Source organism: Lissotriton vulgaris, chromosome 1_1 (genome assembly GCF_964263255.1).
Source record: "Lissotriton vulgaris chromosome 1_1, aLisVul1.2, whole genome shotgun sequence".
Classification (NCBI taxonomy): domain Eukaryota; kingdom Metazoa; phylum Chordata; class Amphibia; order Caudata; family Salamandridae; genus Lissotriton; species Lissotriton vulgaris.
In genome coordinates this window covers 1,029,800,538-1,029,815,864 of record NC_141685.1, presented here as the reverse complement: position 1 = coordinate 1,029,815,864, position 15,327 = coordinate 1,029,800,538, and positions in this window count along the sequence as shown.

The window sequence follows — 15,327 nt, the reverse complement described above, 5'->3', positions numbered from 1 at the left end:
ACACACATATCCCCCATGCATTCCTGTGGGAGGGCAGGCCCTTCTCACCACACATACACAGAGAGCGCACACACTTTACACTGGGCCACAGTGCTAAAGTGCTCAGAGGCCTACAATCACCAACACCAGGTTACAGAAAAAGGCTAGGAGAGCGCAAAATGTTTTGGGGTGAACCTGCCAGAAGGGCCAAGTCCAACAACACATTCATCCCTTTGGAGGACCTGGAGCATCATAATGTGCTGTATTTTTTCATTAAATGGGGAAATATTGAGTATTATGCATGTTCTACAGTATATATGTATTGTGCATGTGACGTCTAAGCTTTGCAAATATGTATCAAGAAGACCGTTATTCTGTAACTTAAACTTTTCGTTTTAAGTTTTATATTTGTATCATATTCAAAGAAAGTATTTATAAATAGAAATGGGTAAAAAAATGTAATATAAAAAATACATTACTGATAATGTGTAATACAGTCACATATTGCCATCTCTTTGTTCCGGGCCTTCAGCCTTGTGGTTTATAATGTCACCAGAATGCTTTGAAGGCAAAAATGGACCATATTATGCTGTTAACTGTTATGTATTATTTAGATGTCTATAGTTTTATATATATATATATATATATATATTCCAGCTCAGCTTGTACCACAAAATCCCAGGGCACTCGTGGGCGGGTGCTTCAACGTGCCGGTACTGCGCGTTAAATATCAAAGCTCACAACTTCGCTCTCTTTCCACCAAAGTAGAAGCACTCCAAGGTGGGTGATCAAAAAGTTTTTAATCCGGCAACAAAACAGACGCGTTTCGGACATCTAGGCCTTCGTCAGTGTTTCACACATAGTCAGTATTTCCTGGCTATAAATCAACACGTCATTGCAAGCTATACGTGAAAAGCAATGACGGCACCAAAAGTATTTCATTTCGTATGTAAACACTGCGGCCATTTTGAAATGGGTAAATCCAAGTATTAAACATTATGTGAGCTCGAAATTTTACGGCACCAAGTTGTTAAATCATTGAATCAAGCCGTGTATCGGCAAATAGGCCGCGTAGGGCCGGTGATTGTAGCAACAATAAAGCCGTGTATCGGCATTGCACCAGCCATCATATTACATACCATGCCGAACAAAAACCATTTATAGTGCTCATGTAATAGATCATATCAGAGGAAGGGGTTATCCTAGTAGTTTTCTTTCATTGTTAAATATAACCCCTGCCACATATGATCATAAGGAGGTCAAAATTACTGGGTCACAGTTTCACATGTGAAAGAGCAAATCAGAAAAAATCAGAAAGAATTGTTACAAATTCAAAATATCGAAATAACATTGCAACAGATTACCAAAAACAACTATAGTCTCATATTTCATTTACCCAGATGCACTGACATTTCTTCACCACTATTCATGCCTTGGGGGGTCTTAGTATCTAAGTCTATAATGTAGCGTGATTCTAGTCTTCTCAGCTTAAGAAGTCTGTCTCCTCCTCTGGGTTGTGGAGGTACATGATCTACACCCCAATATTGCAATAGATCCCTATTGCTGTCATGTGTTTGGGCAAAATGCCGGGCAACCGGATATGTTACATCAGGATTAGTTATGGCCCGTTGGTCTTCTAGAATCCGCAGTTTAACACTCTTGATCGTGCTGCCGATATATTTCAAGCCACATGGGCAAGATAGACAGTAAACCACGAAGGGAGTTTAGCAAGTAATGAACTTATTGATCTCCCTATTTCTAGAATGTCCTGGTACTTTGTAGGTCAGTACTCTTCGGCTGTTTTCACAAGCTCTACATTTCCCACAGGGGAAAAACCCTTCATTTCTTTCAATGTTCCAATGTTTTTAGAACATTGAAAGAAAATAAGGGTTTTTTCCCCTGTGGGCAATGTGTAGACCGATGTGCCTTTGCTATGTCTCAAGATATGTGCTCCAGTGGTTTTTGAGTAATTTAGGTTCAAAAAAATATATATATCTATGGCAGCGCCCCGGTACGCGCACCGGGGAGCGCTCTGGGCGCGCCACGCGAGGTGCGCACGGAAAGCTGATTGGCTCTCGAGTGTCTCTAAACATTCGAAACAGTCCGGAGCGGCCGCCATCTTGTGTCTCGGTAGAATCGAGACACAAGAGGTGGGAAAAACAAAGGGGGAAATGACCATAAGGAGGCAGGGTAAACCCCCCCTGACCCCCTAGGTTTGATGTGGGGGTCATAAAAGGGCCCCGCGGGGCCAATTTTTTTTTGTTTTTTTCGATTTGCGCGGGGGGAGCGCCTGGTGCGCGCACCGGGGAGCGGAACGGGGAGCGTACCATGGGAAAAAAAGAATGATAGAGTTTTCAAAAAATGTAGCATTTTTTTTATAAATTGGAGGTAGTTCTAAAAAGAACTGTTTTTTTTCTTTTTGTTGTTTTATATTTTTTTTATTGTTTTTTGAACATTTTTAACTTTTTTTTGACTTTTCTGAACATTTTTTTATTTTGTATTTTTTAAGGGGAGAAACAAAAAACAGGGAATTCTAAAGGGCTCAACAGGAGCAAAATAAAAAGCGGGAACAATTAATGTTTCCTTGGGCACTTGTGGTTATCCCAAGCACGGTTAATAAGTGTGATGCATTGCTCTCCATAGCATATTGTTTGTCCACAAAAAATACAAACCATTTTAAAATTGGAAAAGTTTGTTTGTATAGTGGAGCACATCTCCCTAACTTCCGGTCCCGATGGGGTGGAAACATTAGTTTGGGAGGTGCTGGCAGAAGATTTGACAGGGTTTCTGGCCAGTTCCCTGACCTCTGCCCTAGCATAGTTATTTGGATGCTTTCGTAGCATATGTCTGATCATCGTGTGGTTGCCGAAAGAGTATTTTTTGTTGGGATTCCCCCTTGACAGCTCCTGATGACATATTAAGCAGGTTGCCTTAGGCGCATTTACTTTTTTTTGTCGTTGGGGATTGAAAAAAATTGCCAGATGATGTGCTCTTTAGGTTTGTAGGTAATATTGTCCTCTCGGACGAATCTCCTCTCCTCCTCCTCTTCATCCTCCTCCTCTTCTTGATCTCCACCACTGTGAAGTTGTGGTGGTCCTTGTGGTGGTGGTGGTGGTGGAGGTGGTGGTCCAGAAGATCCAGCAGCTGCAGCTAATGTAGCCATTTTCTACTGAAATAACTGCAGGTCTACCTCTCTCAAAGCAGAAAGTTAGAATGAGGAAAAAAAAGGTGGGGTCTTTCATCATTTGGAAAAGAAAACTGTTCTGAACCAATGAAAAGTGTTATTTTCAGGTCACAAGACCAGGGGTTTCATCATTATGAAACCAAAACTGTTATGAACCAATAAAAAGTGTTATTTTCAGGTCACATGACCTGACGCGCTTACGCTACGCGCCCCGGGGCGCGTCGCGTAAGCGCGTCAGATGCTTACGTTGCGCGATCGTATTCGCTCAAGTGCTTCCGGGTGCGCTTACGCCATGCGTATCACGCAGACGCGGCTACGCGATACGTCACGATCATGTTTTCATCGCGACATTGGCGCTAACTGGACGCTTCCCGGTTCGCGCACCGGGGCGCTTCAAAAGACTGCGCTTTCCGGGGCGCTCACCGGGGGGCGCACCGGGAGCGCTCCAGGGCAAAAAAAAAGAAAAATAGAAAAAAAACAATATACATTTAAAAAATTGTTTTAAATAGAAATATAATATAGGATTCATTTTCTAAAATATTACATTTCATAGCTATAGACATTTGCTATTTAAAAAAACTGAAATTCACTGAAAAAAACATAGGTTTGGGGCCTTATATAAAGTTAGGAATTAGCATTTAAAAAACCTATGAAATTCACTGAAAAAACCATAGGTTTCAGACCAGTTATAGTTAGGAATTAGCATTTAAAAAACCTTTGAAATTCACTGAAAAAACCATAGGTTTCACACCAGTTATAGTTAGGAATTAACATTTAAAAAACCTATTAAATTCACTGAAAAAACCATAGGTTTCACACCAGTTATAGTTAGCTGGAAATTTTACTGACATAAAACCATTGAAATTCCACGTTATAGTTAGTTGGACTCACTATAACTTGCGCGTGTAATGCACTGCTGATGACGTCACATATTACATCACTCATGACATGGTCAGTGACATCACTCATGACATCACTCATGACACCATCCTTGTGACAGAGTGACAGACCTCCTTTCACTGTAAAGTAACCCTTGAAACACATATTCAAAAATAGAAACTAACATTTTCAAAAAAATGGAGATACCCATACCAGTTACAACAACCAATTCAGTAATTCCACCATTTATATACACATCCACTAATTCACCAACAGTTCTATATAGTCACTCATACATATACTCACTCATCATATGTAGTGATACACCTATACATCCTGTAACACATCGACAGTCTTCCAAAAGTTGCTCACACACATACTCAAACATGCAAATAAACTATTGAACATCCATTTATTTGCATATAAAGCTATACACACACTACCACCTTACTTCTAAGGAAACTTACACATACTTACTCTCTTAAACAATCACTTATAGAAACACATACTTATTTAAACAAGAACTCTTTCAATCTCTCACTCTCACAAATACTCACTTATATACATCAATACTCACATATACTAGATTAAAACATATGTAGTTACTGATAAAGACACTAGTGAGACAGTCATTCACTCACTAACACACACATATACACACTCATCCATCCATACAGTCCTGCACATATGCCGTCTTCCAAACACATACAAACAGTGAGTCAGTCATTGATGCATCTATGTACTAAGTAATACGCCCACCAAACCATACAGACACTCATACTGATACTAAAAAAAATCTAATAACCCATATACACACACATGTAGCTACTCACCAACCCATGCAGCCACTTATACACAAAGTGAAACACTGATACAAACATTTAAATATTTAAACAATATTCGCGAATACATGTATTCACTAAAATACACTTAATAAGCCAGTTAACCAATCAATTTTTTTTAAAACATCCATTAAGACACTTATTTAAACATTTATTCTTCCATCGACCTTTACATATACATATATAAAACATATTTATTTTTCAGAAAGGCACACATTCACTGGATGGTGTCATCAGTGATGTCATGAGTGATGTCACTGACCAAGTCATGAGTGATGTAATATGTGACGTCATCAGCAGTGCATTACACGCGCAAGTTATAGTGAGTCCAACTAACTATAACGTGGAATTTCAATGGTTTTATATCAGTAAAATTTCCAGGTAACTATAACTGGTGTGAAACCTATGGTTTTTTCAGTGAATTTAATAGGTTTTTTAAATGTTAATTCCTAACTATAACTGGTGTGAAACCTATGGTTTTTTCAGTGAATTTCAAAGGTTTTTTAAATGCTAATTCCTAACTATAACTGGTCTGAAACCTATGTTTTTTTCAGTGAATATATATATATATATATATATTAATTACCTACTGGCGGTCGCCAGTAGGTAGTTATAGTTAGGATTGTTTTCTATAGGAAATCCGTAACATTCTATTGGGAATAACTTTGGCGTTGATTGAGGGATCTGCCTGTAATGTTCCTGAAATTTGCCTCGCTGCGCTCCGCTCTTTCCCTGAAAGTTTGGGGGGATTTGTCAAGCGGGGGCCGAGATAAAAGGGGGGTCCCAAAACGTGTTTTTCCCATGTTAATTTCCATAGGGCGGTTGGACTCACTTTTAGCCCGAACGGCTGAATGGATTTCCACTAAACTTGGCAAAATTGTAGGGACTGGTAGCCCGATGTGCCTTTGCTATGTCTCAAGATATGTGCTCCAGTGGATTTTGAGTAATTTAGGTTCAAAAACATATATATATCTATAGGCGGGCCCCGGGACGCGCACCGGGGCGCGCACCAGCGCGCTACGCAAGTTCGCTAGCGGAAAGCTGATTGGCTCTCGGGTGTCTGTCAACATTCCAAACAGTCCGGAGCGGCCGCCATCTTGTGTCTCGGTAGGATCGAGACACAAGAGGTGGCAAAAACAAAGGGGGAAATGACCAAAAGGTGGCAGGGTAGACCCCCCCTGATCCCCTAGATTTGATGTGGGGGCCCTAAAAGGGCCCCGCGGGGCAAAAAAAAAAATAACAATTTCGATTTGCGCGGGGGGAGCGCCCGGTACGCGCCCCGCGGAGCGTACCGGGGAACGTACCATGGGGAAAAAAGAATGACAGGGTTTTTAAAAAATGTAGCATTTTTTTATAAATTGGAGGTAGTTCTAAAAAGAACTGTTTTTTATCCTTTTTGTTTTATATTTTTTTTAATTGTTTTTTGGAACATTTTTTACTTTTTTTGGCTTTTATGAACAATTTTATATTTTTTTTGTAATTTTTATGGGGACAAACAAAAAACAGGGAATTGTAAACGGCTCAACTGGAGCAAAAAAAATCAGGAAAAAATTAAGGTTTGTTTTTGCACTTGTGGTTGTCTCCAGCATGGTTAATCAGTTTTGCTGACGCAAGACTCCACACCACACTCAACTGCATAACACCCACTGGACCCAAAAACAATGCTACATGGTCAACCTTTGAAACCTACTCCGAAGAAGAAATAGGCAAACTGCTCAGCACCCTGAAACCTTCCAATCACCTCACGGATCCCCTGCCTGCTAACGCTGTCAAAGATTTCACCCCACTACTCCTTCCACTCTGGACTAAGATTATCAACAGCTCGCTCCAAGAAGGAACCATCCCTGACTCCCTTAAAGTTGGACAAGTCACACCTCTGCTAAAGAAACCTACTGCCGACCCATCCGACCTAAACAACTACCGTCTCATTACCAATATTCCCACTCTCGCCAAATTATTGGAAAAATGCGCTCAACTACAACTGACTAAACACATTGATCTGTTTGATCTCCTCAACCTTCATCGAAACAGCACCGAAACTGCTATGACTCACATAATCGACGACGCCCTTCAAATCCTAGATCAAGGGGATACCTGCCTCCTCATCCTTCTTGATCTCTCTTCAGCGTTCGACACTGTTAAACATGAGAAATTACTCGATCTGTTGAACACAAGAATGGGTCTTTCCGGGACTGTTCTCAAGTGGTTCACCTCCTTTCTACACAACAGGTCACAGAAATTCAAGAGTAACAACCTGATGTCCTCTCCAATACCTGTTTCGTTAGGTGTCCCCCAAGGATCCTCCCTTTCACCAACATTGTTCAACTTAGTTATGGAACCTCTCACCACCTTGCTTCAAGCATCCAATGTACTTTTTCACATGTACGCAGATGACACTCAACTATATCTCAAATTACAATCCCCCAATGACATCTTACTCCTGAACTCTACGATCAGAAGCACCCAATCCTGGCTTGCTGATAATCATCTCAAACTCAATGCTCTGAAAACAGAAATCCTGCTGATCTCACCCCCAGCAAAGATCTCTACCACTCAAACCTGGCTTAAACAGCTAACTGCACTCAATGTCCAACCCACCATAGTGGATTCAGAGAAATCCTCAGGCATAACTCTCGACTCCAATCTCAACATGCAGCATCATATCAGCAAGGCTACTAAGGGAGCGAACTTCCAAATCAATACCCTAAGGAAACTTAAACCCTTCCTACCAGCCAAAGACTTCCAAACTGCAGTACAAGCACTAGTCATTCCGTGAATTGAATACGGCAGCGCCGCCCTCTGTGGTCTCCCTTTAACCACTACTGCACCCCTAAGAGCCTCTCTAAACGCTGCAGCAAGACTCATCACTGGATCAAAAAAGCACTCTCATATCTCCCCTGACCTGAAATCACTAGACTGGCTGCCTTTTGAAGCCAGAATACATCTGAAAATCGCCTGCATGACACACAAGGCTCTACACCTGAGCTCTCCCGGATACCTCACTCAGAAGCTGTCAATCTCTGGCGGCTTTAGAAACACCAGAGGCACAAACAATCTTCTGCTAAAACCTCGAAGATTCCGGAAGGAAAAAACGTATAAACGCTCTTTCTCAGGAATGGCACCCAGGATCTGGAACTCACTCCCTCCTGAAAGTAGGCTCATCTCCTCCACTACACTTTTTAAGAAAGAAGTGAAAGCTATTTTTATGGCCAAATACACCTGACCTATGAGCATGGATCTAGAAAGACTATACACCGACCTGTATTATTATGTTCGAACTCTATGACTATGTATTTCACCTGTATTATTGACGCTACTGACTATCTATGCACACTTTTAACTGTTATATTTATATTATTGATTTGCTGTACTAATTTGCTCCCTCACGTACCTACCCTTCCCATTTATTATGTTTAAATTCACTCTCTTGTTGGTATTCCCGGCTTTGTAAAGCGCTCTGATATCTGCAAAGATCTTGTTCACGCTATATAAAACTTTCAAAATAAATAAATAAAAATAAATAAATACTTTGCTCTCCATAGCAAATTGTAGTCCCGCAACATTTACAAACTATTTTAAAATCTCCAAACTGGGGTTGGATATTTGGGACCATCTCCCTTGTCTCTGGACCCGATGGAGTGGGTTGTTTACTTTGGGAGGTGCTGGGAGAAGATTGGGGAGGGTTTCTGGTCAGTTCTCTGACCTCTGCCGCAGCATAGTTGTTTGGGTGCGGGCGTTGCATGTGGCGAATCATGGTATTGTTGCCAAAAGAATACTTTTTGGCAGGGTTCCCCCTGGAAAGTACAGTGGCACAGATCAGACATGTAACTTTGGGAGCATTAACTTTCTTTAGGCCCCTTGGGATTTAAAAAAACTCCCAGACAATGTGCTCCTTTGGTTTATAGGGGGTATTAACTTCAGGCAGGAACCGCCTCTCCTCCTACTCCTCCTCCTCCTCCTCTTCTTCTTCTCCACCACTGTGGTGTTGTGGTGGTCCTTGTGGTGGTGGTTGAGATGCTCCTGCTGCTGCTGCTACTGTAGCCATTTCTGACTACAAATAGGTCTGCAAACAGGTCTTTCTCAGTCAAAGTACAAAGTGAGAATGAGGAAAAAAGGTGGGGGCTTTCATCATTTGGAGAAAAAAACTGTTCTTAACCAATGAAAAGTGTTATTTTTAAGGTCACATGACCAGACGGCTTATGCTACGCGCCCCGGGGCGCGCCCCGGGGCCCTTACGTAGCACGATCGTATGCGCAATGGTGTTTTTGTTCGCGGCAATAGCGCAATTGGGACGCTCACTTCCGGTGCGCACACCCATTTGCGCACCGGGAGCGCTCCAGGGCAAAAAAAATAAAACAAAAAAAATTAAGAATATACATAAAAAAAAAATTTGATAAATATACCATATAGGATTCATTATTAAAAATATTATATTTCTAGGCAATAGAAATTTGCTATTAAAAAACCTTTGAAATTCACTAAAAAAAACATAGGTTTGAAGCCCTATGTATAGTTAGGAATTAGCATTTACAAAACCTATGAAATTCACAGAAAAAACCATAGGTTTCACACCAGTTATAGTTAGGAATTAGCATTTAAAAAACCTATTAAATTCACTGAAAAAACATAGGTTTGACACCAGTTATAGTTAGCTGGAAATTTTACTGACATAAAACCATTGAAATTCCCACGTTATAGTTAGTTGGACTCACTATAACTTGCGCGCCTGCAATGCACTGCTGATGACGTCACATATTACATCACTCATGAAATGGTCAGTGACATCACTCATGACATCACATGACTTATTAAGTTTACCTTAGTGAATACATGTATTAGCGAGTAATGTTTAAATAAGTAAATATCTGTATCAGTGTCTCACTTTGTCTAAAAGGGGCTGCATGGGTTGGTGAGTAGCTACATGAGTGTCTATATGGGTTATTAGTTGTTTTTTGAGTATCAGTATGAGTTTCTGTATGGTTCGGTGGAGGGTATTACTTAGCGCATAAATGCATGAATGACTGACTCACTGTTTGTGTATGTTTTGAAGACAGCATGTGTGCAGGACTATTTGGGAGGATGAGTATGTGTATGTCTGTGTTAGTGATGAATGACTGTCTCAATAGTGTCTTTATGAGTAAGTACATATGTTTTAATCTACTATATGTGAGTATTGATGTATATAAGTGATTATATGTGAGAGTGAGAGATTGGAAGAGCTCCTGTATAAATAAGTATATGTTTCTATAAGTGATTGTTTAAGAGAGTAAGTTTGTGTACGTTTCTGTAAAAGTAAGTGTAGTGGTGTGTGTATAGCTGTATATGCAAATAAATGGATGTTCGATTTGCATGTGTGAGTATGTGTGTGAGTAACTCTATGGATGAGTGTCGGTGTGTAATAGGATGTATAGGTGTATGAGTACATATGATGAGTGAGTACATGTGTGAGTGACTATATAGAACTGTTGGTGAATGAGTGGATGTGTATGTAGATGTTGGAATTACTGAATAGGTTGTTGTAACTGGTATTGGTATCCCCATTTTTTTTTGGAAAATTTTAGTTTCTATTTTTGAATGTGTGTATCAAAGGTTATATTAGGGTGAGAGGGGTCTGCCACTCTTTCACAAGGATAATGTCATCAGTGATGTCATCAGTGATGTCATTTGAGTTGTCATCAGTGATGTCACTGACCATGTCATGAGTGATGTAATATGTGACGTCATCAGCAGTGCATTGCAGGCGCGCAAGTTATAGTTTGCTGAACTAACTATAACGGGCGAATTTCAATGGTTTTGTATGAGTGAAATGTCCAGCTAACTATAACATGTGTGAAACCTATGGTTTTTTTGTGAATTTCTAAGGTTTTTTTAAATGCTAATTCCTAACTATAACGTGTGTGAAACCTATGGTTTTTTCAGTGAATTTCTAAGGTTTTTTAAATGCTAATTCCTAACTATAACGTGGCTGAAACCTATGTTTTTTTCAGTGAATTTCTAAGGTTTTTTAAATGCTAATTCCTAACTATAACGTGGCTGAAACCTATGGTTTTTTTCAGTGAATTTCAAAGGTTTTGTAAATGATAATTTTAAATGTATTAATTGTTATATTTTTTATACTGATTTACTACATTATTTTAAATTATTTATTTTTAGATATTTTATTTTTTAAATTACATTACATCTTTTTTATATAATCCCCCCCAAAAAAATTAAATATTGAAATTGTAATATCGTTTTTTTTATGTCATTTTTTACAAAATGTATATATATTTTATATATCAGGCAATGATATCCCATGGAAGGAAATTCAAGTTACTGGTAAGTACAGTTAAATTTACTTTTCAGGAATAGTAGTGAGCTGAAAGATACAGCATTGAGGTTTCTCCTGATAACAGATCAGTAAATCGGAATTCGTTGTTCAGCTGATATTAGAAGAATTTTTTTAAGCTCCAAAGTTCCACACTTATAAAAATTTCCAAGTGAAACCAGTCAATGTTAGCCTATGGAAGGAAATTCAAGTTACTGTTAGTATGGTTAGAATTACTTTTCAGGATCAGTAGTGCGCTCAAAGATGTAGCACTGACGTTTCTTGTGGTAACAGATGAGTAAATTGGAATTCGTAGTTCGGCAGAATTTACAGGAATATATTGCTCAATAGTGAAGGAAGGGGGCAGGGCCTGAGGTAACATGTGTGCAAACACGCCCTGTGGCGAGTTTTAGATTGGGGAATTCAATCCTGAGGTCCCCTGTGAGCCAACTAGCCCACTAGGTACCTCGAGTATGCGCCAGGCAGCTGTGTTGCAGAGAGGTGTTCAAAGGGCACGCCCCCTTTTACAAGACTCTGCAACACAGCTCCGTGGCGCTTACTGGAGATACATGTTGGACTAGTTGCCCCCTAGGGGACCTCTGAATTGAACAGGAATTAATTCCCCAGGGCATGTTTGCACTCACATCACCTCAAGCCCCGCCCGCTACCTTCACCACTGTGCAAACGCGCCCTGTAGAGTGTTCTAAGTTGGGAGATTAAGTCCCCTTGCATACTGGGGGTCCCTGGGAGCCAACTAGCCCACCAGGAACCTCCAGTATGTGCCAGGAGGCTGCGTTGCAGAGAGCTGTAATGAGGCCAAGCCCCTTTTTACACCTCTCTGCAACGCAGAGTGGGAACTAATTCTCCTTGCATTCTGGGAGTCCCTGGGGGCCAACTAGCCCACCGGGAATCTCCAGTATGCGCCACGGTCCTCGGAACAGTGTGGGGGGGATTGGGCCCCCCCACACTTCTTTTTCACTATGCCCCTGGGATTTGGTCCCCCCCGGTGGGTAATTTAAAAAAAAGCAGACTGTTTTTTTCACGGGGTACGTAAGTACGCGTACCCCGCAGGCCTAGGAGGTCAGGGGGTTTCTACCCTGCCCCCTTTTTGTGTTCTACGCATTTGTTTTTCTGATTTCTTGTGCCTCGGTCTACCGAGCACAAGATGACTGCCAACACTTCCTGGTTTGGAGTGTTGACAGCCAATGAGCATGCAGCTCATACTCGAAAAGGTATGCGTACCCCGCGATTGGCCTCAGTCTACAGTCTACAGAGGCACAAGATGGCTGCCAACACTTCCTGGTTTGGAGTGTTGACAGACAGTTGACAGCCAATCAGCATGCAGCTCGTGCTCAGAAAGGTACGCGTACGTCTGCGTACGGTACGCAGACCTGTACGTGTACCGTACGCGTACGGTAAGCGCCTATAGATATATCTAGGATTTTACTTTTGATTTTCTCAGGAACTACTGAACGGATTTACACCACTTTTTGCCAAATGTGGTGTAATTCCGTTCAGCCGTTCGGGCTGTAGCACTGGCTAAAGGTCCAATGGAAAATTGCATGGGAAAAACACGTTTTTTTCTCGGCCCCCACTTGACGAATTACCCCCAAACTTTCGGGGAAGGAGCGGAGCAGAGCAGGCCATTTTCTTGGAGAAATTCGCGAAGATTCGTCCACTGGCACCAAAGTTATATCAAATAGAATGTTGCGGATTTCCTGTGGAAACTAGGTACTAACTATAACTACCTACTGGCGACTGCCAGTAGGTTATATATATATATATATATATATATATATATATATATATATATATATATATATATATATATATATATATATATATATATATATATATATATATATATATATATATATATATATATATATATATATATATATATATATATATATATATACACACACACACACACACACACATATATATTACCGACTGGCAGTCGCCAGTGGGTAGGTATAGTTAGGACCATATTTCCATAGCATTTTTTGACTTGTCTATAACTTTGGCATGGTATGACCAATCTTCATGAAATTTTCCCCATAAACTGTCAAGGTGGATTCTATTGTCATGGAAAGTTTGGGGATGATCCATGCAGTGGGAACCGAGAATTTACATTGTGAAATAGGGTTGCATTTGTAATGTTAATTCCTATAGGAACCTTTATCCACACCTACAGCCCGAACCGTTGAACGGACTTACACCAAATTTGGCAGGGAGGTAGATGTCGGTTCATGGAAGTGCCTTTTGCTTATTTGGTGTAAACCCATTCTGTAGTTGTTTAGAAATGTAAGTTTAAAATTATAGTGATATCTCTGGTCTCTGATATTTCTCTGAGGTTTTGCGAATAATCATGAATGCACTCGCCAACGGGAATGCTCTGATTGGCTGGACACAACCGGAACCGAAAAATGCATCTGTCGTCTTATCTATTGGGAATGGTTCCTGGGTCTGAAAATTTGTGTGAAAGCCCACATAAGGAGTCAGGGTGGAAATACTCTGACCCCATGATTGAGAAATGGGGGTGTTAGTGACACAAGTTATGTGTCCAAAATAGATTTTTTTAATCATGCATGATATTCGCAACAGCGTTGCGACCTCCGGCACAGCCGCGGAGACGTTGTGACTATCAACGTCGTCGCGAGTATTGGTGGAAATGAAAAAATAAATATCAGTTAATGATTATTACGCATTGCTATAGAGAGATTGAGATTCTGATCAATGTTTTTATAGAGTTATTTAGATAGTCAGTTATCTACTGTGATGGTTAGACTCCATTATATAGTTATATTTTCCGCAACGTTTCCTGGAGTTCGCGATTACCGACATCATCACACTCTCCAGAGTGACAGTAAATATATATAATAGGTTTTAAAGATGGTTTTTGCAGCAACACTCTAGAAAAGCATGAGTTTAGGGAACACTGGAAGAAACTCCTAGGAGCCAATTAGGATGTAGGGCGGATCGCCACCGCCCGCATGATGGTGGTGATCCGCCCTACATCCTAGCCCGCCCGCCACCTATTTTCCCCGCCATATTAGTATGGCGCGGGGTCCCGGGGCTCCCTCTGCTCGTTCACGCCACCGTCTTGATAACCAATGCGCATGCAGTGGGTGCGTGACAGACTGTATACGTGTGTTAGTATGCGTGTCTCAGTGACTGTATGGGTGAGTGACCAATTTGTGTGAAGATCTGTATCAGTCTGTCACTCAGTGTGTCAGTGGCTGCATTGTTTGGTATATGAGTGGCTGTATGGGTTATTGATTGGTTGTCTGAGTACCTATATGGGTATATGAATGTCTGTGTGGGTGGATGAGGGGGTGTGGGACACCCTGCATGGATGAGTGAGTGAGTGAATCAGTGGCTTTATGGGTTCGTGAGTGAATCTGCGAGGGGCTGTGTGGGTGAGTTAGTGTGTTCATGGCTGTGTTGGTGAGTGAATGGATGTGTCAATGGTATATGGGTGAGTAACTGCATATGTGAAAGGTAGTATAGGTGAGTGTTGTAGTATTTAAGTGACTGTATGTGTAAGTGAGTGATTGTGCAAGTTGCTGTATGGGTGAGTGTATGCTTTTGTCAGTGACTGTATAGGTGAGTAAGTATGTGTCAGTATCTGTATGAATAAGTGAGTTGGTGTGTTTATAACTGTATAGATGAGTAAGTGGCTCTGTGATTAACTCTATGGGTGAGTGACTAGGTGTGTGAATAGCCCTTGGGAGACTGAGAGTGTGTGAGCTGCTGTGTGGCTGTATGAGTAGATATATCAGGGGCTTTATTAGTGAGTGAGTTGGTGTATGAGTGGCTTTATGGGTGACTGAGTGGATGTGTGTGTAAACCTATGGGTGACTGAGTGGATGTGTGTGTAAACCTATGAATAGGTGAGCGGGTATGCGCTCTGCTGCCATTATCAGCTCAGACCCGAGGTATTGTGTCGCGCCCACTTGTGTCCCTCTTGTAACGTTCCTTTTGCCGGTCCCACTCAGGCCCGCATTCATTCAATCTCTTCTATGCCGGCCAGTCATACCTCCCAATCCAAACAGGGATTTTTGATCAATGCGCGTTCATTGATCAAACACGGGGTTGAATTTCACGATTTTGTTAGTTCTAGGAATCCTGAC